This window comes from Hyperoodon ampullatus (genome assembly GCF_949752795.1).
Source record: "Hyperoodon ampullatus genome assembly, chromosome: 2".
NCBI lineage: Eukaryota > Metazoa > Chordata > Mammalia > Artiodactyla > Ziphiidae > Hyperoodon > Hyperoodon ampullatus.
Genome location: NC_136915.1, coordinates 122,720,488 through 122,744,740, shown reverse-complemented (window position 1 = coordinate 122,744,740; position 24,253 = coordinate 122,720,488). Strand labels below are relative to the sequence as shown.

At 45.6% G+C, this 24,253-nt stretch overlaps 1 protein-coding gene and 1 pseudogene across 2 annotated transcripts in view; one reads left to right on the top strand and one right to left on the bottom strand.

The window, feature by feature from the left end:
• LMX1A (LIM homeobox transcription factor 1 alpha) overlaps positions 1–24,253 on the top strand; it is a gene marked incomplete at both ends in the record, with an annotated part of 149,734 nt that overhangs the window by 75,635 nt on the left and 49,846 nt on the right. The gene's annotated exons all lie outside the window — the stretch shown is intronic.
• The window catches only part of LOC307048600 (small ribosomal subunit protein uS10-like), a 30,299-nt pseudogene that overhangs the window by 1,133 nt on the left and 4,913 nt on the right, over positions 1–24,253 (bottom strand). The gene's annotated exons all lie outside the window — the stretch shown is intronic.

The following is a 24,253-nucleotide window of genomic DNA, read 5'->3' as shown; positions in this document are numbered from 1 at the left end:
GGATAAAAGCAATTTATATCTCCTATGTAAGGACTAAATTAGCTGCTATGGGTTAAGCCTTTAGAATAGCAACTCGTGCATGGTAACTGACATTAGGTATGGTAGTTATTCCCAGAAATTCACATTAAGCACCTACACACAAAATCATACAATTTCTGGGGGGTTCATAGACCTCCTGATGCCCAATCATAGACCCCTGACTAAGAATCCTAGTTATTTCTTCACTTATGTCACCCAACCAATCAGAAGAATCTGGATTCTTGCCCTGAAGGACAACAGATCCCATTCTTTCTCTGCCATTCTAGCAGGAAGCATTTTAGGTGCTGTGGGGTGCTGTGGAGGGTGGAGGTAGGGTGCACCCAGCAGAAGGATGAGACCTGCCTGTGGCCACAGTGGATGGAGGGAGGTAGATTCCAGGAATCTGAAGCCCAAAGAGGGCTGATGGAGCAAAGGAGGACTTGGGTATTCCTGGCAGCCAGGTGCTTTGAAGGATTCACGTGGAGCAGTGACAACCCATGTTAGATCCGTCTCTGATCCGAACATACACTTGCCCGCGGTGAGAGGGAGTGTGAGATGAAGAAGACCCAATGAGTGACGTTATCCCAGGTCTGGTTACCCTGTTTGCGGCCCCTGAACAGTCTCCCAGACGCTGCCACGGCCCTGGAATGCCCCTTCCTGGGCGGAAGATTTGGCAGAGATGCCCTCTCGAATGAAGCTGGCACTCCTGGTTGTGAGCCCTGGCGGAGAGTGGAGGGATGGGCAGATGCCAAGACAACTTCATCGAGTGGACGTGCCACCCACAGAGCGTTTCTGACCCCCACCTCCTCCTGTCGCCAGCGTCTTGCCACTCAGCCCTGCCCGGCCTTCGGGATTCCAGCAGCCCCAGCAAACTGGCCACTCCACCCCGACTTGACTTGCAGCTCTTACCAATGAGCCCTGCAGGTCCCTTCCCCGGCACTCCCCATTCCTGTCTCAAACAGTCGAATATAGGTCCCAGAGCTGTTCCACAATTGCACCTTACTTGCAGCTCATTCGTACCCTCACCGTACATTGCTAGGAATCATGAACACAGTTGTGGCATGCCTTGAATTTGACTGATTAAAGATTTTAGTTCCCAAATCTTGGGCTCAGTGGAGGCCCTTACCTCTACCTTTCTATATCTCTCTACTGCTCAGTGCCCCGTTTCTCCTGAGGTCAGTTGGAGTTACCAACAAGAACGCTCACGACACCAAATGATGTGTATGGAGTTCCCACGTCCTTTGTAAAGTGTGCTTACGTGCGATATCTTACTAATATCATCCTCCGTCTTCAGTCATGAGTAAATGCTTTTTTCCAACCACTCTCTTAAGAGCTGAGGAATTTATTCCAACCATGGAAGCCTGTCATCAGTCACACTTTAAAAATCTTTTTGCTTTTCATGACAAATGTAGAATAACACTGTCCGAGGTGATTTTAGCAGCCGAAGTCAGGAGAGAGTGGTTATAACCTCCAGTTTTGAATCCTGTGTTCACCCTGGGTTCGAGCATATGGTTGTGGGACCACTGGCCATCCATCCTCTTTAAGTTACCCATCAAGGTGCATGTGCTGATTCTTCCTGGGACCCACGGCTGCATGCTGGGGCCGGGCTTTGCCAAAGACTGCATGGGGGAGAGTGGAGGGCAGCTGCCTCTTGGGCATCGCAGTCTGGCTGGAATCTTTTTATGTTTCAAGAGCTCTTCATCAGCAAGGTTCTGATTTTAAAATGTCGGCAGGCTCTTGTTATCAGAAAAAGAGGGACTTGTCTTAGCATAAAAGACCTCTTGAAGGGCAGGAAAAGGCAGAGAGGGTTTTCCAGGATAGACTGTGACCGGGGAGTTGAAGTTTGGTGAGGAGAATCAGAAAATGCATTCTCAGGGCATGATACTGAGTGCAGAGGAGGGGCCCTAGCAGGGGTATATGTGAAGGAAGGTATTGCGATGTGGTTAGAAGTCACCTGTAAGTGAGGAGACTGCTGTCACCCCCGTCAGGTTTAGTGTGACATCCTTTGGCATTTTTTCCTGGGGTATTGCTCACAAATGCTAATGGGCAGTTGCATTGGGCTCTCTAGCAGAGCCCAGACTGCTGCTTGTTGGGGGGTGGGACTGTTATTCACACTTGCTAATGAATAACTTCCCTTAGTGTATTAACCAACCAAGTCAAACAGGTGACTGTGGGCACCTAGAAGCAAATTACTTGCCTGGTAGAGGCCCAGCCTGGGACTGAGATTGGGAAGACTTGAGTCCTGTAGCTCTTCAGTGGCAGTTTCAGATGTCAATCTGGCTGTGTTTGATCAATGTGGAGGCTCACTGATTGGAAACCAGAGGGTTCCTTCCACCATTAACCCCAGGGTTCCCACAAACCCTGGTCTAGTGTGATTAAATTAAAAACTGAACTAAGACCCAAAACACTTCACTCTGGCAAGGTGACAGGATACTAGACCTCCTAAAAACAGGTAAGGAAATGGGAATTGCTATCAATTATTGAAGGCCTACTATGCTTCAGCCAGTGTGCTCTCTCTCTATTGTTGTATTAAATCCTGCCAACAACCTTATGAGGCAGGTTATCATCTCTACGCTACAGATAGGGAAACTGAGGCTCAGAGAGGTTAAGTAACGCACTCTTGCCCGTGAATGGGTTCCCACCAGTGTTTCACCTCTAGGGGAGTTTCAGTTTTTTGCCTCCATGGCACGTTACGTCCGTGACCGCCATGGCAACAATGCCATAAAGTTTCAAGGGACTTAGCAGCCCTGAGGCTGTGGCTGGAGACTGCATCCCACAGCTCTTTATGAGGGTGGTGGCCATCCATCAGTCCCGCTGCCACTTCTGATTTCTGCAGTAAATACTCACCCCTGGAGTCCAGCTCTGGGAAGGTGGATTAGCTAAGGGTAGCATAGTCATGTCTCAGTTCTTGGAGAGAATCAGCAATCAGCCCTGACTTCTCTGCCCCAAAACCAAAATCCCATGTTAGTTCAATTCAGTTCATTTTAATTCAATCTGACAAACAGTTAAGTACCTACTGTACTGTACATGGCTAGGTACTATGCTATGTACTGGAGATTAAAAAAAAAAAAAGGAATATCGTTCCTCTAGGGACACAGTGTAGTGAGGGAGACAGATATAAGTTGATAGTTATAAATTCAGTGACATAGACCAAAGTAGATGCGTAAAGTGTTCTTAGACCATGAAGATGAGAGTGTAAATACATACGTGTGTAGAGGTCCTGAGGATGGGAATGGAGGATGGCCAGGGTAGGCCACAATTGGACCTGAAAAGTAGAGAAGAGAGAAAAAGTCATTCCAGGAAACTAGGCAGGTGCGCGCTGCCCAGGACTCAGGGGACTCAGGGCAGATACATCACCGTCAGGCTAGGATGAGATTACGCTCACTTAACCTCTCTGTGCCCAGTTGCTTAGTCTGTAAGATGGGGATGATCACGGTGTCTGACTCAGGGTGGCGATGAGGAATAAATGACTTCATCTAGCACCTTGAGGAGTGTCTTGGGCATGTAAAGCTTCAGCGAGCGTAAGTTGCTAGTGCTTTTTGTTTCTTGTCTTCACGTGGTGCTACCTTGTGGCATCGCTCTGTGATCCTGTGTGTTCTCCCAGAGGTGCCAGATTTGTGGTCAGCAATCCGTTGAATGTCTTTTTGCACCCTCATCTTATTTAACTCTTGTAACATCACTTAGCTTTTCTCACGCTTGTGCTCTGAACCACCAACTAGATGTTAGACTTCCCTGTGTAAGGAACAATCTATGTTTTTGTGATACTCATCACATGGAGTGACTCAATACAGTGGGTGCTTAATAAATGCATATTTATTACAAATAAGGTAATGTATGTAATAAGATGCAATGTGTTTGGTGGGGGCAACATTCATATCAGGAGAGACAAGATAGCAGAATTAGGCAGGTAGGTGCTCATTGTATAGGAGCCCAGATGGGAAGGTGAGATTTGCCTCAGTGGACAGGCTCCAAAGGATCCCTGATGGGTTGACCTGCCTTTCTTGAAAAATTTCTCCCCTTTGAGTCAATTGCACTTTTTTTTTTTTTAAATGAGATAACAAATTTCCTTTTTAAAAAAAAAAAAATTAATTAATTAATTTATGGCTGTGTTGGGTCTTCGTTTCTGTGTGAGGGCTTTCTCTAGTTGTGGCAAGCGGGGGCCACTGTTTATCACAGTGCGCGGGCCTCTCACTGTCGCGGCCTCTCTTGTTGCGGAGCACAGGCTCCAGATGCGCAGGCTCAGTAATTGTGGCTCACGGGCCCAGTTGCTTCGCGGCATGTGGGATCTTCCCAGACCAGGGCTTGAACCCGTGTCCCCTGCATTGGCAGGCAGACTCTCAACCACTGCACCACCACGGAAGCCCTCGATTGCACATTTGTATCTGCTGGATGAATGGTCTTTGTATGGACACAGAGTATCTCAGGACTTGCTGTTAGGGGGTGCTTCTGGGTGGTATTGGGTTCCTATGAAGCTGTCAAGCAGGCTCCCTTCATTAGACCACACATGCTACTCATCCTTTGTACAGGGTGGGGGAATGAGTCCCTAGGCATGACAGGTCACTCAGGGGTGGTGATGGCTTTACACATCCCTCCTCCAAGAGCTTGCTCAGAAAGAGGTCTCCATCAGCTGGACACAGCACATTTGGACTTGCCTAGATGGTTAGTGCACAGAATCCTCCTCACACACCCTCAGGGGTGCTCGTACCTGCGCCAGAGCAGTTAGTGCTGTGGCTCCTCCCACCTTGTGTCTCCAGCTGGGCTGGTGCAAATCCAAACCACGAAGTGCTCCTCCCAGGACAGATGGGAATGTGGGTGCAGTGCATAGGTTGAGCTGTAGAAAGTCCTCTATTTCCTCTCCCCGTGCTGCCAGGGATGTGCTTATAAATACCTCTCTGTGGGCCATAGAAGAATGTCACGGAAGTCCTGCCTTCTTCACAGCCGTCACTCTGGGGACTTCCCCAGGGCTGCATTCACAGCTGAGGGCCTTGTCAGCCCCAGGCTCACCCTCACTAGCCTCTTCCTAAACCACACCATCAATAACTATCGCTCATACCTCCAGGCGGGCCCCTAACAAACTAGCCTGACTGCTCTGGGCCTCCTGGGGGCTTCTGCGTTTCTCTGTGCCTCTTATTTCACCACTCACCGAACAGTGGAACACAGCCAGCTCACTTCCCAGGCCATCCTCATCCTTCCGCCCCTTCCTGCCATCACCTCTCCCCACCCACGCAGCCCCTGTCCTTCCAACTCCCCCACAGTGGTTTTCCATCTGTGCTGATGGAGGTGAGGGCTGTTGCACACTCTTGGGCCTGGGGTATGCACTTGTTTGAGCCCAGCGGAGGTGGAGACAGGCTGGATGGCAGGGGAGGGAGGAGTGGGTGAAGGTCCTTTCCACAGTTTGGTTGCCACCCTCACGTTGGCCCTGCTGCTTCTGATGAGTGAATGAGGCTGGTTGACGCTTTAGCCACCGGTGTAACCAGATCTCCCAGGGCTCTTGAAAAATGGAGTCCTCTTCAGCAGCAAATGTTTGCAATTAACTTTAACATATGGTGGAATTTGTTTTTGCATCCGTAAAGCATGATAGGCAGTGAGGGTCTGGCAGGGAATGCACCCAGCTTGTCACGCCCCGGGCCGAGCTGGTGGGCGGAATCTTTCCACTCGATTTACAGCACGGAGTCACTTGGTGAACTGAGTGGTCATCGATGGGTCAGCTGGGGCCCTGAGCCCTCCCTCTGGCTTGGTGCATCCTCTTCCTTCCAGGTGTTTCTACCTGCCCAGCAGCAGGGTAAAGTGTGGTTCTCTTCCTTTTTTTGATGGGGTCAGCAGCCGCTGGTCTTAGTGACCCTTGCTTCTCAGTTTTGGCCACTGTCCGGTTCCTGTGCTCTTGGAACACTGTGCCTTCTGCTGTTGGGCCATCCTGCAAGATCCACAGGCTTTGATCAGCATGCAATAGAAAACATAGGTCAGCTCTGGGACCAAATCCCAGGTGAACTCTATGACTTAGTAGGTATTGGGCTGCAAGTAACATGAAAATGAATAATCGTAGGTTTATACCAATGGGAGAGTGATTTTTACTTAAGCAGAAACTGGGAGGGATGCATTTCTGTGTTGGTTTGGCAGTTCAGCCATGTCATCCACAGTTTGGATCCAACCTCTCTCCAAATTCCTACCCTCTATCCTCCGTGTGTTGACTTCATTGTCCTGCTTGTCACCCAGTGCCTGTAAGGTGGCTTCACATCCTCATAAGATAGGGCCCAGAGTGAGAAGGAAAGGGCCGGGACTAGAGCTTTCTTCGTTGTTTGCTTCTGAGAGGAAAATCTTTCTTTGAAGTCCCCAGCAGACTTCCCCTTATATCACTTTGGCCACATACCCCGCCCCCCCAGGTTAGTCACCGGCAAACGGGGAGAGATTGGTCTGCCTGGCTAAGATCACTTGTGACTTATCCCTGGAACGGGGTACATTGCTGCCCATCAATATTGGGGTTCCCTTAGTGAGGTAGAAGTGGCGACTGGGAAGGCAACCAATGGTGTCTGCTGTGGTGCTCCTCCACTGGCAGAAAAGGCAAGGATCACTGGGCTCGAAACTGCAGGAAGGGGAGAAGTCACTCCTGGGAAACAGAAGTGTGTGGGCTATGAGATGGCAGTGGTCCGCACCTCCCCAGGATCCTTTTGCATCTATCCTGCATGCTGGCCTGACAGAGTTCCTTCTACAGTGCTGTTTGTCTCTGCTCAGAAAGTGTGGACTCCCATTTCCTATGAAATAGAGGTCAGACTCTGCTTAGCATTCAAGGCCCTATCTCTCTGGCTCAAGACGGCCTCACATCTTGCAGGAAACACACATTTCCTGTTGTATCTCTTCATACTCCTCTGTGCCAAGCAGGTAGCAATCAAGCTAGTCTACTTTTTTACTTGCTTACCTCACCTTGGGCTTTTTGTCTCTGCATCCTAACTCACTCTAGAGTCTCCATTTGGCATGTATGACACTGTAACAGGCCGTTCAGATTTTCTACGTATTATTTAAGGTTCTCGTTTAAGTCATCATTTCTTTGGAGAATACTGCCTTGATTGTCCCCAACTGGAAGTTTCCTGAGTCTTCTGTGAGTTTCTGTAGCTCTTGTTTTCAGTGTACCTACATGAGCCACAGAGAGTGCCGAATGGGCAAGGATGACTTCATAGCGGCGTTTGAGGCTTGAGCTGACCCTTAAAGGCCGGGCAGGATTTAGTTTGCTGAGAGGACAGAAGCCATGCCACGTAGTTGAGGGGCCAGGATGCAACTGTGAATAACACACCAGGGTCTTCACATTCCTGCTTTTGCCTCACCTTCAAGCATCTTAATACTTTCTCTAGGAGCATGTAAAATTGGCTCATGGCCACCATACTGGATAGCACATATATAGGGCATTTATATCATTGCAGAAAGTTCTGTTGGACAGTGCTTATCTGGAGGGTCGCCTGGGGAGGTGTCTAGTGGGGCTGAAATCCTGATGTCCTCTGGTGCAGGGACAGTTCCCACGTTTACTCTATTAGTTTGCTGAACTCTGACCTGGCAATCTCTAGTGTGGGGATGGAAATACAGAGCTGTACAAACAGGCCTTTGAGAAGCTGGTTCTCAGCAGGATATTCCCATGTAGCCCTGCTCCCAGCACTGGGATAGATAACACCCTCTGGAGCCAGTCTCCAAATTGAGAGTCCAGAGTATCTCACCCTCTTTTGTCTCCAACCCTCCAAGGGACTGAAGTGTGCTTAAAGAGGTAATAGGGGTAAATGATGAAACAGGAGATCCATCTCTGAGTAGCTCTTGGTGAGCCTTTGGTGGCTTAGCCAGGGATGAGGTAATGAGTCTAGGCTCTTGAAGAGGCCACACACCTGAGCTGTTGCGGATTTCTCTCTGTCCTGTTCTTCAACTTTGGGTCCAGTATATAGAAAGCATGGCTCCCTTCTGGAGATTCTTGTTGCCTGTCACAGGGTCTTTGCAGTTGCTTTCAAAATTTTTCATAAAAATATGAAGCACATCTAGATAGCTAAAACCAGGCTATGTACATGTACATAAAACCTGGTACGTGGACTGTTTTACAAACTGTTTTTAGTGATATCCTCTCATTTGCTGCTGGAAACTGGTGACGTGGTTTTCATTAACCCCATTTTTCAGTTGAGAGATTCAGGCTCAGAGAATTAGTTAGCTTGACTGAGGTCACACGGATAGTAAGTGGTAGAGTGGGGTCTCAAACTCATGCCTTTCAGTGCTCTTCCCACTACACTATCATTTCCCTTTAAATTATATTATAAAAAGACATTTAGCATCCCTTCCACCTTACTTCCTATTTGTACATATTGCAGTAGGTGTGGGAATATTTACTAGCAATCCTACTGAGACAGTAACAATCTCTCTCAAAGCCATTCCTAAGGCCTCAGTATTTTGCATGTTGTGTGAGGTGCAGGGCTTTGTTTATCCAGTCTCTCTGCTTACTCTTGAGCCAGCTGCTCCACCATTCATGACTGTGGCTTTAACGTTAGCCCAAGAACATCACAAGAAGTGTAAATCTGAGGCAAAGGAAAATTACTTGGATAGAATTACCATATGACCCAGCAATCCCACTACTGGGCATATACCCAGAGAAAACCATAATTCAAAAAGACACATGCACCCCAGTGTTCATTGCAGCACTCTTTACAATAGCCAGGTCATGGAAGCAACCTAAGTGCCCATCAACAGGCGAATGGATAAAGGAGTTGTGGTACATATATATAATGGAATATTAGCCATAAAAAGGAATGAAATTGGGTCATTTGTAGAGACATGGATGGACCTAGAGACTGTCATACAGAGTGAAGTAAGTCAGAAAGAGAAAAACAAATATCATATATTAATGCATATATGTGGAATCTAGAAAAATGGTACAGATGAACTGGTTTGGAAGGCAGAAATAGAGACATGGATGTAGAGAACCAATGTAGGGATACCAAGGGGGGGAAAGTGGGGAGGGGAGATGGTGGTGGTGGTGGGATGAATTGGGAGATTGTGATTGACATATATACACTAATATGTATGTATAAAACAGATAACTAATAAGAACCTGCTGTATAAAAAATAAATAAAATTAAATTTAAAAAATGAAACTATAATTTCAAAAAAAATTAATAAAGCCCAAGTTTTATCAATTGTCATTTAATCAACCAAGCAATCAGTCAAAATAAAAGTTACCTCAAAAATCCCATTTAAGGAAAAAAAAAGGAAAATTACTTGGCATATTCATTGCCAAATATTAGTGCTTTGATTTATGTGGTTTTGACTTAAGCTTGGCTCTGCTTTTGATTAGATCAAACAATCCAGAGTGGTCCAGACTTGGGCTCCTTTCAGTATGACTTTCCAAGAATTCTACCTATAGCACCCGAGAGGCTTACCTCGCTCTAAGTTAAGGCCAGTTCTTACTCCATGTGTGTGCTGGGTCCCATGGGATACCCACTCCTTCAGCTGGATGTTGCTCTAGCATGTCTCCCCTACCTCTGACGTCCATCCTGAAGATTCCCCTCATATCACATCATTCCTGTCGGCAAACGTTCCATAATTACTCCCATTGAAACCATCCTGGACCCTATGTCCTCCTCCAGCTATCACTCCCTTTCTCTGTGCTATTTCATAAAACTCCTTGAAAGAGCTGTTTACTCCTGTGTCCCCATGTCCCCCACTCTATTGCACCCCTCCCCCGGCCATCCACCCTCCCTCACCACATTGCCGAGCCCAGTGGTCAGTGCTCAGTCCTCATCTTCCTGGACTTGTCAGCAGCACTGGATGGGTTTCATCCCACTTGTTTCCTTGAAACATTCCCTTCACTTGGTGTCCACTACACTTTCCTGTTCTTTCCCCTGTCTCCTGGTCACTTCTTCTCAGTGTCTGTCTCTTCTTACCTGGAGTATTTAAAGAACCTCCTATTGGCTTTCCTCCTTTTGACCTTCCCCTCCCTACACATAACTCTCAACACAGCACTGATAGTGATCCCATTAAAACTTTATCCCATTAAAACTTCATCCTTATACCCCAAAGAATTGAAAACAGGAAGCCAGTCAAGTTCATGGACATGCATGTTCATAGCAGCATCATTCCCAGTAGCCAAAAGGTGGAAACAGTCCAAACGTCCATCAGTAGATGAATGGATAAATAAGTGTGGTATATCCATTCAATGGAATATTACTTAGCCATAAAAGGAATGGAATACTGACACATGCTTCAACATGGATGAACCTCATAAACATGCTAAGTGAAAGGAGCCAGGCACAAAAGGACACATACTGTATGATTCTATTTATATGCAATATCCAGAATAGGTATATCAGTAGAGACAAAACACAGATTGGTGGTTGCCCACGTTTAGGGTCAGGGGAGAATGGAGGGAGGAGAAACTGATTAATGTGTTAAGGGGTTTTATTTTGGAGTAATGGAAATGTTTTGGAATAAGATAGAGGTGGTGCTTCTACAACACTGTGAAGGTACTGAATGCCCCTGAATAGTTCCCTTTGAAATATGTTATGTGAATTTTACCTCAATAAATTAAAAAGGAAAAGAAAAACTTCATCCGGCAAATCACTCCTCTGCAAAACACCCTCCACTGGCTTCCGGAGAAAAAGTTGAAGTCCCCACTGTCATCTGCAAGGTCCTCTCTGGTCTATCTAGCCTCTCCCCCATAACTTCTCCAGTCACAGCTCTTACCACTCTACCCCTTGCCCACATCATCCAGGCACACTGGACTCCATGCTGTTTCCTGCTTCTACCCCAGGGCCTTTGCACCTGCTGTCCTCTCTGCCAGTAAGGTTCTTCCCACAGGTAGTGGTAAGGCTCACTTACCTCACCAGCTCCTTCAGATCTTTGCTCAAACAACAGCTACTCAGTGAAAATTACAACTCCTCACCCTGGCACACTTCTCATCCTCTTTTATGCCTTCCTTTTAATCTACTGCACTCATCTGACATTCTATTTTGTGTCTGTTTGTTTTCAATCAAATGTAAACCCCAAGGGCTGGGATTTTGCTTGGTTTGTTCACTCTTATATTTCTAGCACCTAGAATGGTGCCTCGATATCAGCAGCTAGAATCGTAGGCACTACACAGTTATTTGTTATATGTGTGAATAAAACCTTTTCCATAAGGATCTATAATTTGAGTTTCCCAACTTCCTTTTCAGTATTTGCTAGTTGTGAAGACCTTGTGTCCCTTTGTGAGGAATGCTGCAAAATTCATTATTTTTTCCCCAAGCGTGCCCATAAAGTAGGTGGTCATGACCTTTATGTTGTTTTCTGGTTGGTCAAGATGTGTTGTGGTTTATGTTCCCCCTCTTTTTCTCTTCCCCTCCCATGGCTGCAGTTTGGGCAAAGAATTTTTTTTTTCACGGGGCTACTGACCTGTTCTTAGAGGGATTCAGCCCACGACTATAGTCTAGGTAGCAATATGTTTCAGTGGCAATAACAATTACCAAATGTTCTTCCCATGTGGCTCTTCTTGGTACAGTTGGGATGGAGGTTGATGCTAGTATATGCAGCTCCTTCCTCACAGTGAAGAAATAAGCAGGGCTCGGAGAAACACTCATGTTCAAGTGCAAAATAATTCTTGCCTTTTCCTTAGAAGTCCCTTCTTCCTGGTGGACTGGGGCAAGGTCTACAGGCCTTTTGAGAGGCATCTTTGCAAAAGCTTCTCTGCCTACTCCCTTGCCCACATAAAACACAAACCCCTGTCTTTGTGCCTAGTTGAAGTAATCTGCCTGGCATCCAGTGATAAAGGCAGGCATTTCTCCTGTAACCGGCATGAGGTCCCTCCAGCCTTAGGTTTTGGCTTGGAAGAACTGGTCTTCAAATTCCTAATTGTCCTTAAAATTCTACCTGGGAACCTGGAGTCTCTGAGAAGCAGGGAAGTGGTGGACTACTTTATTAGCATCCTCCCTTTGATCCCTTCTTATAGACTCTGAGAGCTCACTGCCCTAAGTGGAACAGAGACACCCCTAAAAGCTCATGTTCCCTTCAAGACTTCCTCTGGCTTGGGGACACCCTAGCTGGTCATTATTTTATTCCCATGGAAGGGAGGGGTTGTTATAAATTATTTTTTTTAACTTCTGGCTGTAGTATGCTATGAAACCAAACTGGATCCCCAATCTAAGGGAGTGTGTATGCACTCACATCTGTCCACATAACTTGTACACATAACTGGTCACTGTGATTCCAAGCCAGGAATCCTGTTTCACAGAGATTTTTGTGGTTCTTTCGCTCCTCATGTCTGTCCCTGTTCTCTAATCCTCTGAATGGGGCTGGCTGTGGGGAGCAGAGCCATATGAAAGGCATCCAAGATGAAATTATATCCCAGACTTGCACACAAATATTGTGGTTGGGGTGGAGGTTTGCTGGCTGGTGCTGCACACTCGCCACTGTTCCTCCTGGCTTTTCTGTTTTTCCCCAATTCCCACTCGCTTGTTTCTCACACGAGTTCCAAGGCTGATGCTCTTCTGGGTTAGACCTGGCCTGGGCCTTTGATCTCAGTGCCTGGGCTCTCTCTCTCTCTCAAGAAGTGGAGGGCAACATCTGGCCTTTCCTTTCTAGGTATAATATTTCAGTAGAGTTTACTGATATTACAATATAGATGTAGATGAACTTCATTCATCTACCTCTACCTTATCTGGAGCTTGGGTTGATAATGGTGGTTGATAAGCATTGCCTTGTAGTCACATAGACTACATTTGTAAAGTACCATCCTACCATTTGATTAGGCAGCCCTCAGAGCTAAGTTAAACAATGATACAATGGATCTTTGGTGGGTTTTAGCATTGACAGACTTGATTTGAATCCTGCCCCCCGCCCCCAATTACTAGCTGTGTAAAGTTGAGCAAATTACTTAAACTTTCACAAGCTTCTATTTTCTCATCTATAAAATGGGAATAAGTTTTGAGCAGATGAGTGACAGGCTCTAATTTAGTTCTTAATGGGATTGCCCTGATTCCTGTGTTGAAAATCAACCTGGCAGGTGGCAAGAAGAAGCAGGTGGTCCATTTAGGAAGCTGTTGAGGTAATCCAGGGAAAATATGATGGAAGCACGGCCCACAGAGGGAGTAATGGAGATAAGTGATCAGATTCTGGTTATACTTTCAAGGTGGAGCAGAAATGGCTTGTTGACAGTTTGAATATGAGGCGTGTGGTAGAGAGGAGTCAAGAATGATTATGAGATGTTTGTCTTGAGCAACAGGAAAGATGTAGGTGCCATTCATCAACAGAAGAGTGGAGACTGTGCTTGGTTGGAGCAGATTTGAGTCAGGGTGAGGTAGGTGGGAAAAGATCAGGAATTCTACTTTAGTTTGAAGTTTGAGATTTAGAAATTAGAAATCCAAGTGAAGGTACTGAGTGGATATATAAGTTCAATTTAGGAGAGTGATCTGGGGTGGAGATAGAAATTTCAAAGTAATTTAGCAGATACATGATACTTAAAGTAATGAGATTGGATAAGATCACCAAGGACAATGAGTCTAGGCAGAGAAGGGGATGAAATATTTCTAGGTTAGGGAGATGAGGGAAACTAGAAAGAAGACCAAGAAGGAGTGACCAGTGAGATAGGAAGAATACCAGAGAGTGAATGGTCCTGAAAGCCAAATGATCCCAATGTCAGATGCTGCTGATGGGCTCAGTGAGATGAGGACTGAGAAATATGGAGGCCATGAGTGACTTTTACAGGAAAGTTTTGTTAGAAAGAGTAGAATAAGTGCCTGATTGGATTGGCCATAAGAGAGAGTAGAAGGAGAGGAACTGGAGATAGAAAACAGAAGTAGGGGCTTTCCTGGTGGCACAGTGGTTAAGAATCTGCCTGCCAATGCAGGGGACATGGGTTCGAGCCCTGGTCCGGGAAGAACCCACATGCCATGGAGCAACTAAGACCATGTGCCACAACTACTGAGCCTGAGCTGTAGAGCCTGCGTGCAACAACTACTGAGCCTGCGTGCCGCAACAACTGAAGCCTGCAAGCCTAGAGCCCCTGCTCCACAACAAGAGAAGCCCCCGCAATGAGAAGCCCATGCACCGCAACAAAGAATAGCCCACCCTGATGCAACTAGAGAAAACCCATACACTGCAACAAAGACCTAATGCAGCCAAAAATAAATAAATAAAATAAATAAATTTGTTTTAAAAAAAAGAAAACAGAAGTAATTTCTTTTTGAATTTTTTCTACAAGGTTTGTCAAGCAAATTAGGACATAGTTGGTGGAGGAAGTAGGATCAAGAGAAGGATAATTTTTTTCCTAACACTGGAGAAATTAAAAATATATATATTAAAATGTTTACAGAGAGGGAAAATATATGACATAGCTTTTGAGTAAGCCTGAAGTGGTGAAGTCTAGTGTCTAAATGGAGAAGTTGCCCTAGATAGAGCTTGGATGGGATGAGGAAGTCCTTCATATAATACTTAGCTTCATATAACTGTATCCTGACTACAGTGGGTTAATTAAAAAGGGATTTTATTTTTCTCACTGAAAGGGAGTCAAGAAGTAGGGAGTCCAAGGATGGTGCAACTGCTCACAAAAGTCTTCAAGGATCCAGGCTTCTCTTCTCTTGCTTTGCATCCTTAACAGGCAGCTTTCATCCTTTTGGTACCATGATGGCTGTTTCATCTCCAGATGTTATATTTTAGTTCCGGACAGAAATAGGGAAAGGGTGAAGAGCAAAATGTACACACCCGCTGAGGCTGTCTCATTTCATCAAGAGAACAATAGCTTTTCCAGAACTTCCTGCTCATACCTCCACCCCCAGTAGAGTCCCATGTACTGCTTCATGTGGCCACTCCTAGCTGCAAGGGAGCCTGGGCAGGTGAGATTTTCAACTGGGAACACAGTTACCTAGATTTTGGTTACAGGAGGTAGAGTATGAACAATCATTGTGTCTTCCAGTTTTTTTAATTATTATTTTTTTAATTGTGGTAAAGTACACATGACATAAAATTTACCATCTCAACCATTTTCAAGTGTACAGTTCAGTGGCATTAAGTACATCACATTGTTGGGCAACCATTACTACCATCCAACCACAGAATTCTTTTCATCTTTCAAAACTGAAACTTTTTACCTATTAAACTATAACTTCCCAATTCCTCCTTTCTCTACCCACTGACAACCACTGTTTTACTTTCTGTCTTCATGAATTTGCCTACTGAGGTTATCTGAGTGAAATCATATAATATTTGTCCTTTTGTGACTGGCTTATTTCATTTAGCATAATATCCTTATTATGTTGTAGTATGTATCAGAATTTCCTTCCTTTTTAATGCTGAATAATATTCCAATACATTCCAAAGTATGTACCACATTTTGTTTATCCATTCATCTGTTGATGGACACATGTGTTGCTTTCCCTTTTTGGCTATTATAAGTAATGCTGGTATGAATATGAATATACAGACATCTGAGTCTTTGCTTTAAATTATTTTGGGTATATACCTAGAAGTAGAGTTGTTGGATCATATGGTAATTGTATTTTTAACTTTTTGTGGAACTACCATACTGTTTTCTGTAGCAGCTGCACCATTTTGCAGTCCACAGTGCACAAGCATTCCAATTTCTCCTCACCAAACTTGTTATTTTCCACGTTTGATAGTAGCCCCCCTAATGGGTGTGGTGTCTTCCAGTTTTTAATGGGTGAGGAGAGAGATGAAGGATAAAAAAGGGTAAAATGTTGAAGGGTAAAAAGAAAAAAAATAAAGTATAGAGATAAAAACTCTCTCCCTTCCATTGGGTCATACTTTGTTGAAACCTTTCTTCTGGAGCTCTCAAGACATATGGAGTCTAAGTCAAAAGGAAAGCAATGCAATGTTATGGGAAAGAGGCTGCATCAGAGGTTCAGGACACCTGTTTTTTTTTTTTTTTTACTCTGGGCTCCACCACTGCTGAATTTTGGTGCTGTTATACACCCAAAATGCCACACCCTGCTGTGATGCCAGTTTTTTGTGTGATGAAGATAATAGAATCAGATAATAAAATCTGACACCCCACCCCCTTTACTTCAGAGCTGAGATGTTACATAAGATTGCATATGCTTTGAGATCTTTGAACTAAAGGCATTCTGGAAATTCAGATTATCCGGAGATATTTTCCACCCCTCACATGGAAAGGGAAAGTTCTACATGGCGCTCCCTTTGGCTTTTATGCCACAGTGGGAGATTTTTACTCAGATGGTCAGTCAGTGTTTGTCTTTCCTTGTCTCCCCTTTGCCCAAGAGTGGGTGATCCTTGAGGAGAAGTATTACAAGTGAGGAGGAGGAGGGTAGTAGTAACTGGCAATGTTTTAAACCAGGGGTCCCCCCCCCCAATCCCTGGACCATGGATCAGTGCTGGTCCCCGGCCTGTTAGGAACCAGGCTGCACAGCAGGAGGTGAGCGACGGGCAAGTGAGCGAAGCTTCATCTGCCGCTCGCCATTACCCCCCTTGCTCACATCACCGCCTGAACTATATCCCTCCTAACCCCATCGAGGAAAAATTGTCTTCCATGAAACTGGTCCCTGCTGCCAAAGAGGTTGGGGAACCGCGGTTTTAAACATTATCGTGTGCTGGTCACACTGCACCAGATGATTTAGAATATCATCACTGGTCTTCAGAATACATCTAGTTCCCAATATAGTGCAGTTGATATCAGTTGGTTCTATGAGGAGCTTTGGATTGTGACAATATGGCTTTTTCTTTTTTTTTTTTGGACATATAGCACAGTGGTAATAATGAAAAGTGATGGTGACAAAAAGCAAACGGGATTCATGGAGAGCTCGGTGTTACCCCTGCTGGGATCTCAGAATCTTTCCCATCAAAACATCATCAATAATGTCCTTGTCCTTCTTACTATTAATACACACACACACACACACACGCACACACACACACACGCACACACACACACACAGAGCCCAGGAAACATACATTCTTTGTAAGCGTATACATTATATTGGCCACGTGCCATCCAGTCAAGCCAAAAATTGTGGAACAATAGGAATCTGTGCCCAGAATATCAGCTAAAAATACCTCATTCCCTCTGCTCTGTTCTTTGCTGGGTATGTTTAAGAGTGTCCCAGGAGGCTAATGAGGATGAAGGGAAAGGAAAACTGACATTTTTCAAAGGAAACCAAACCTTTAATTCCCTAAAAAGGAAACATGTATTTTCTGTATGTCTGTTTTATGTTTCTTGCCATTTTTGCATGTCTGTGTGACAATATGGAAAGTCTGTAATATAAATCGTGCCACCTTGGCTTGGATTATTGGAATCCATGCTTTTACCACAGTCTTTTGCTTCATGGCCTGAATGGTAGACAGCTTCCCAGGTTTCGGCAAAGAAGAGGGAGAGAGGAAAGCGAGAGCTTCTAAGCAGGAGAGGCTCACTGACACACACTGTCTGCTCATTCAGCTGGTTAGGAGACTACTTAAGAGCCTGGGGGACACATTTCCATCCCTAGCTGGACCATGTTATAACCTCTTTTTTCTTTTTTTTTTTTTTTGCGGTACGCGGGCCTCTCACTGTTGTGGCCTCTCCCGTTGCAGAGCACAGGCTCCGGACACGCAGGCTCAGCGGCCATGGCTCATGGGCCCAGCCGCCCCGCGGCATGTGGGATCTTCCCGGACTGGGGCACGAACCCGTGTCCCCTGCATCGGCAGGCGGACTCTCAACCACTGCGCCACCAGGGAAGCCCAACCTCTTTTATTTCTTGATCGTTAACCGAGCCTCAAGTTCTGGCTGGTCCTCTCAATAATCTGAACTTTCTCTGTGGTCAGGGGTAGTCACTGCTCCTTCTCTGGCCTTGGTTTCTTTCCATTTATAAAATGAGGGGAGAGGTGGACTGATCTTGGGGTGGGGGGTCTGACAGTTAGGGGCACAAGGCAAGAATATGGGCATCTCAGTGTAGGTCCATACAGTGGTCAGCAGCCTCCATGAGAGGCAGTCATCTGAGAACTGAAGTGATACGGGCAAAGGGTCTGTTCCAAACATTTGTCAGATAATGTCAGCATTAACCAAATAGCAACTGTTGGCTCTGGTTGGTCAAACATGGAGCTGCCGACTTCCTGAACATATGTTGGGTGTTGGGCAATGAAAGTGGGTGTTGGTCGACACTGGTTGGCTAATGTCAATATTGACTTTGGGTTAGGGTAGACCATAGCCATGGTTGCCTGAATGAAATGCACCCTGTTTCCTCTCGAGTATTTGTCCTTTCATATTTGTCCATTTGTCTCTTCTCTGATAACATATGAAAAGCTTGTTGAAGTTTGATTTAATTTGTTATAATAATGAAGAACAGGGCCTTGAGATGCTCATGAAGTTCTATTTTTGGCTCAGTTGGCTGTCTTGAAATAAATGATCTTATACAAATATGTACATGGGCAGATATGTTAAACTGATTTCAATAAAGGGAGTTAAGAGCTGCCACTTACTGAGAGCAGCTAGTATGTATCAGATCCTTCTGATACATTATCTTATTTAAGCTCCAAAACATCTTGTGAGATAGTTATGATCTCATTTTTAGATAAAGAAACTGAGGCTCCAAAGGAGTCTATAGCTTGCTCAAGTTCTCAAAGGTGGAATCAAGACTTGAATCCAGGTTCTATCAGACTTCAAAAGCCAGGCTCTTCCCACTCTGTCTGGCTGATTCTGGAACAGATGCTTTGTGAGAACAAGAAAAGTACTTAGTCCACCATTTCGAGGTAAAAGCTGCCCATTGCCAGCAACATTTGCCATCAGTGATGAGCTGTTTGTGTTATCCTGCACTTCTCGGTGAAGCCAGAGCCTCACGGAGCCTCTGGGACGTGCAGACATCACACTTAGCAGTTCTCATCCCATTGTATGGTCCTTCTTACAGCTCCCCAGGAGCCCCAGGGAGACCGAGACTCTGATTGGCTCTGCCGGCCACTTATTGTTTTCCATTTTCTCCCCACTGCAGAGTCTTGAGACTGTCTCCTATAGAAGATCCTGCCACTCCTATTGTCCCTGCAGACTTTCCCACCGCCCCAGGACCACGGGCTCCATTGCTTATTGTGGTGGTGTTGGCTCAGCCTCAAGGACAGAGACCTTGAGCCAGCTGACAAGGTTGCTTGTGTCACTACTTCTAAGGCCACAAGCCATGCTTTTGGTTCCCAGTACTTTTGAATACTCTTCTCTCTCACCATCTCTCCTTCTTTTTAGCCACATGGTCTCCCAGACTCCCAGCAGCAGATTTTCCCGACAGACAGTTTTGGCATATGGCCAATCCCTGTCTCGGTGCCTGGATGACCTCAGTTACCAAGTCAACATGGCAGTTAATGCATGCTGCTATGCTGCCCCCTGGTGGAGAGGGTGGAAACTGAGTGATAGGCCGATTATTGCGTTCTTCTTAAAGAGCTGTACAAAAAACCCCCTCCTACTTTCTAGACCGAAGTGTTCATATATCTGATTAAATATAGTGTTGTCAGTGTCTGTGGAAAGGCTGCATGATCTGTAGTTGTCTGCTGTCCAAGGCTAAAAGTGGCTCTGATTTCTTATTTTGTTGGGAAAAAAACAGTATCCAGTCAGTTGGCCTTAAGTTGGCGTTAGGGTTTTTCATGTGTTTATTTTGTTTTCCATCCTTCCACTTAATTGTCTATGGTGTGGAGGCTTTGAGAGGCTCCCTTTGAGGTCTGCAGTACTCTGGGTCAAGGTTAATGAAGACCTCAGTCTTTCCAAACGTACTCTTGATTTAGGAACCTTCTACAGTATCATAATGCGGGCTCCCCTTATATTTCTGCTCAGCCTTCATGAGTCTCAAAGCCCTTACCCTGGGATAGATCTGGGTTTGCATGAGGCTGCCATGTTCTTTTGTATTCCTGTATGTTGGAAGTTGTGTCATCAGCCTGGAGAGTAGATGTAGGGATAACATGGCATCTAGTGTCTGGTTTCTAGAGGATGATGTGGCAGGAGGTGGGAGAGATTGGAGGGAGTCATGGGAATTCATGGGTGAAAAAATCAGATGCATTGATACTGAGAAGAAAATTAAGCCTCAATCAACCTCCTGGATTTTACTTTGATACACAGAGCAAGGAGGCATTTCATCCGGCCATGCCAGAACCGTTAGTTGGGTAAATCCAGACAAATCCTGTGTGGATAGGCAGCATGCAAACCCTACCGTGAGGCCATTAAACCATGTGGAAACTCATACCCTAGTTCCATTATATTAGCAGGACTGGCCCCCAGATCCACAGCCAGCACCACCAAAAGGCTGACTGCTGACATTCTTGCATTGTTTACAGCCTTGGTCCTAAACTGTTTTCCCCAGTCCTTCTCTTTCTATGCTCCTTTATCTCATCCTGATTCTCCCAGTCTCTGACATTATGATCCATTATCTCTTCTTTTTTCACTAATTTATCTCTCCTATTTCATATTCGGCTCTTTTTCTCCATCCTCCTCCTCCCCCTTCTCCTCATCATAATGGTTACCCTTTTTTTTTTTTTTTTTTTTTTTTTTTTTGCGGTACGCTTGCCTCTCACTGCTGTGGCCTCTCCCGTTGTGGAGCACAGGCTCTGGACGCGCAGGCTCAGCGGCCATGGCTCACGGGCCCAGCCATTCCGCGGCATGTGGGATCCTCCCAGACCAGGGCACGAACCCGTGTCTCCTGCATCGGCAGGCAGACACTCAACCACTGCGCCACCAGGGAAGCCCAATGGTTACCCTTTTACAGAGGATTTACCATGTGCCAAGCACTATGCTAAGCAGTTCTAATGTGTCAGTTCAATTAATTCTTATTGTGTCTCTCTGAGGTAAGTCCCTTTATTATTTCCATTTTATAGATGAGTAAACTAATGGCGCCATAGCCTGATCAAGATCACATAGCTAATAAGTGGAGGAGCAGGGACTTGGATCTAAGTTTATTTGATTATACCATGTTGCCTCCTTGTCCTACAGCTCAGCCTTTCTGGATGGGCTTTCTTGGGTCTTTCTGGGTCCAACCCCCATGGCCTACATTTCTGCCTATACTCTGAAAACAGTGACCCACCAAATCCCCAAGTGACTGGGATTCCAGCAAGAATTATCTTGTTTCCCAATCTTTATGGAATCAGAGTAGACTCTTGGGCATGGTGGTGTTGGGTCTAAGCATCTACTGGACACTGTTTGTTCTTAACCTAAATCCACAGAGGAGAGAGCTCTTTTGGGGATCCCTTCAGATACTTTGGGTTCCAAGAGATGAGTAGCTTGAAGGAATCAACTTGGTTCCTAACTCCTGCCTTTCACCTGCATGTGGGCAGCAGGGTCTCAGGACCTCCTACAAAGCCATGGGTCTATCCAGGAAACTTCACAGGAGCTCAGGCCTCCGTCTTAGCTGCTTGATCTTTTTACTTATTTCTCCTGTGAAAAGAGTGCTAGAGAGGATGTATAAAGAAGAACCTATGGATCAGCCCTCCCAGAGTCTCTCTCTCTTGTGGAAGAGAGGCATCATGAACCAAGCTGAGCTGAAATATGGCGAGGTTCTCTTTGAGTTCATAAAATAGTCCTGTTTGCTCTTACCCCATAAATTTAGTAAGGTAATGAATATAAGAAGCGCCACAGTTCTTGGCACCAAGTGACTATTCAATGAAGACCAATTTCCTTTTTTCCTATCTTCTACAAGCTTCTTTTTCTTTGTAGTAAAATAATTTGGGGGATGAAATATATTCTAACCATTAGGACCCCAATATTCTGAATGTGGAATGATTTTCTTGAGCTCACATAACCAGCATCGAAGTCCAGGTGTCCACAAGGGGTCCTGGCACATGGTTGTCTTTCTGTTATAACTCCTTCAGTGCAGGGTGTGCTCTTGCTTCCCAGAGGTCTGGCCTCTGTCTTGATTGCCTTAGACATGTTCTCTAGGAGTTTCTCAAGTGTCAAGCCTTCATATCTGCTTTGGAAACATTCTTATCTCCTTAGCTACAGAGCAGGATCCCCAACCCTATAATAAAAGCATGAATCATAAAAATGGGAGTGAATTTAAAAAGTATGTAGCCTATGGGCTTCCCTGGTGGTGCAGTGGTTAAGAATCCACCTGCCAATGCAGAGGACACTGGTTCGAGACCTGGTCCAGGAAGATCCCACATGCCTCAGCGCAACTAAGCCCGTGTGCACAACTACTGAGCCTGCACTCTAGAGCCTGCAAGCCACAACTGCTGAGCCTGCGCGCCACAACTACTGAAGCCCGCACACCCTAGAGCCCATGCTCCACAACAAGAGAAGCCACCACAGTGAGAAGCCCGTGCACTGCAACAGAGTAGCCCCTGCTCGCCACCACTAGAGAAAGCCCACGTACAGCAATGAGGATGCAACACAGCCAAAAATAAATAAATAAATTAGTTTAAAAAAAAAAGAAATTATCCCACCTAATGGGTTTGAAACACGCCTTAGGAGCAAAGGTTTCTTTGATTTCTTCTTGTATATTTGTATAAAATATATCTATATATACATATATCTATATACGTATGTAATATAAATCCTTTCTGGAAGTACGTATATATTTGTACCATACAGATAGGAAGAAAGAGACTATGTGAATGAGTTGTTGGTTTTAGCTGGTGTGTATGTATGTATGTTTTGTGTGTTTGTGTGTCCGTTCATACATAACCTCATTTGGCCTTACCTGTTCCATATATGTATATATATGCATATATATAGGTGTATCTGTGAATGATATGGTTCTGGAAAATACCTTGTTTGGAGAATTACCATAGCAAGGCCCTGTCATGCTGAAACACCATCTGGAGACCTGGATTTAGGTGCGGGTTCGCGGAATAAAGACTCTCCCCTTCCACAGCCTCTAAATTCTTGATGTAACACACTGATCTAGGGCAGTACTTTTCCATTAAAGATAAGAAAACTGGGGCTTCCCTGGTGGCGCCGTGGTTGAGAATCTGCCTGCCAATTCAGGGGACACGGGTTCGAGCCCTGGTCTGGGAAGATCCTACATGCCGTGGAGCAACTGGGCCCGTGAGCCACAACTACTGAGCCTGTGCTCTAGAGCCTGTGAGCCACAACTACTGAGCCTGCGCGTCTGGAGCCTGTGCTCTGCAACAAGAGAGGCCACGATAGTGAGAGGCCCGCACACCATGATGAAGAGTGGCCCCCGCTCGCCTCAACTAGAGAAAGCTCTCGCACAGAAATGAAGACCCAACACAGCCATAAATACATACATACATACATACATACATACATACATAAATACATAAATAAATAAAAAGCTGTCTGCCCCTTCTCAAAAAAAAAAAAAAAGATAAGAAAACTGAGGCCCAGGGAAAGATGGTGGCTTTTCTGAGGCCTCTTGGTAAAAGAAGAACCCATGAGCCCAAGTCTTCCTATATCAAGTCCTATGCTCTTTCCCTGAATCAGGTCACCTTTTCTTTTCTTCTTTGCTACCCTCCATGGCACCTAATACAAGAAACACTGTTTCGCTTGCATTATCTTGGCACATTGTGGTGGGAGGTTGTGCCTTGTCTAAGGCGTGTGCTCTGTGTGGCAGCCTTGCCAGCTGTGCATCCCCGGGTTCATCTCCTGGGTCAGTGCCACACTCTTTGGAGAGGAAGTCATGCCAATGTCAAAGCTGGGAGAAGTCAGCAGAAGGACTCCGGCTGCTGAGGAAGAAGTGTTCTCTCAGTGTAGGGCTCAGGAAACTTTTGAGCACAGAGAGCCACCTTCGGGGTAAAAAAAAAAAAAAAAAAAATCCACAAAGGTCAAAAGACAGAGGCCGGGCAAATAAAAAGAACTAAAAATTGTGCTCTTCCTTATAGGTCACAAAGTCCTTATACCTGTTTTCATTTAGTCCCCAGTAATCCAGGAGTGTCAGCATCATCATCTCCTCTTCCATCTGAGCAGACTGAGACTGCCATAGATTAAGTGATGAGCTCCAAGTCACACTGACTGCTTGGAAGTGGCAGAGCCTGCCGATTCCGGCTCTCTCACCAAAACTACAAGTTGTGCATCTTAGAGCTTGTGGCTGTACTGGGAGAGAGGTAGGCAAGGCATAGAATGGAATTTCAGCCAGCCTCTGTTTCTCTGCCTGGTAGAGGGAATGGGAAAGGGCCAGAGGGAAGAAGAGAATAGATACGTGTAGAGGGAGGAAGGGAAGGAAGAGAAAGAAGACTCGGTGACCTCTAGCCCAAGTCAAGTGGACGGGGCTCTGCTTTGGGCCATTCTGGCTAGTCCTCTCCTACATACCCCAAACACACCCTCCTGTGGTCATTGGCTGGAAGCCTGCTGCCTGCTGGAGAATGTGAGCTCCCTGAG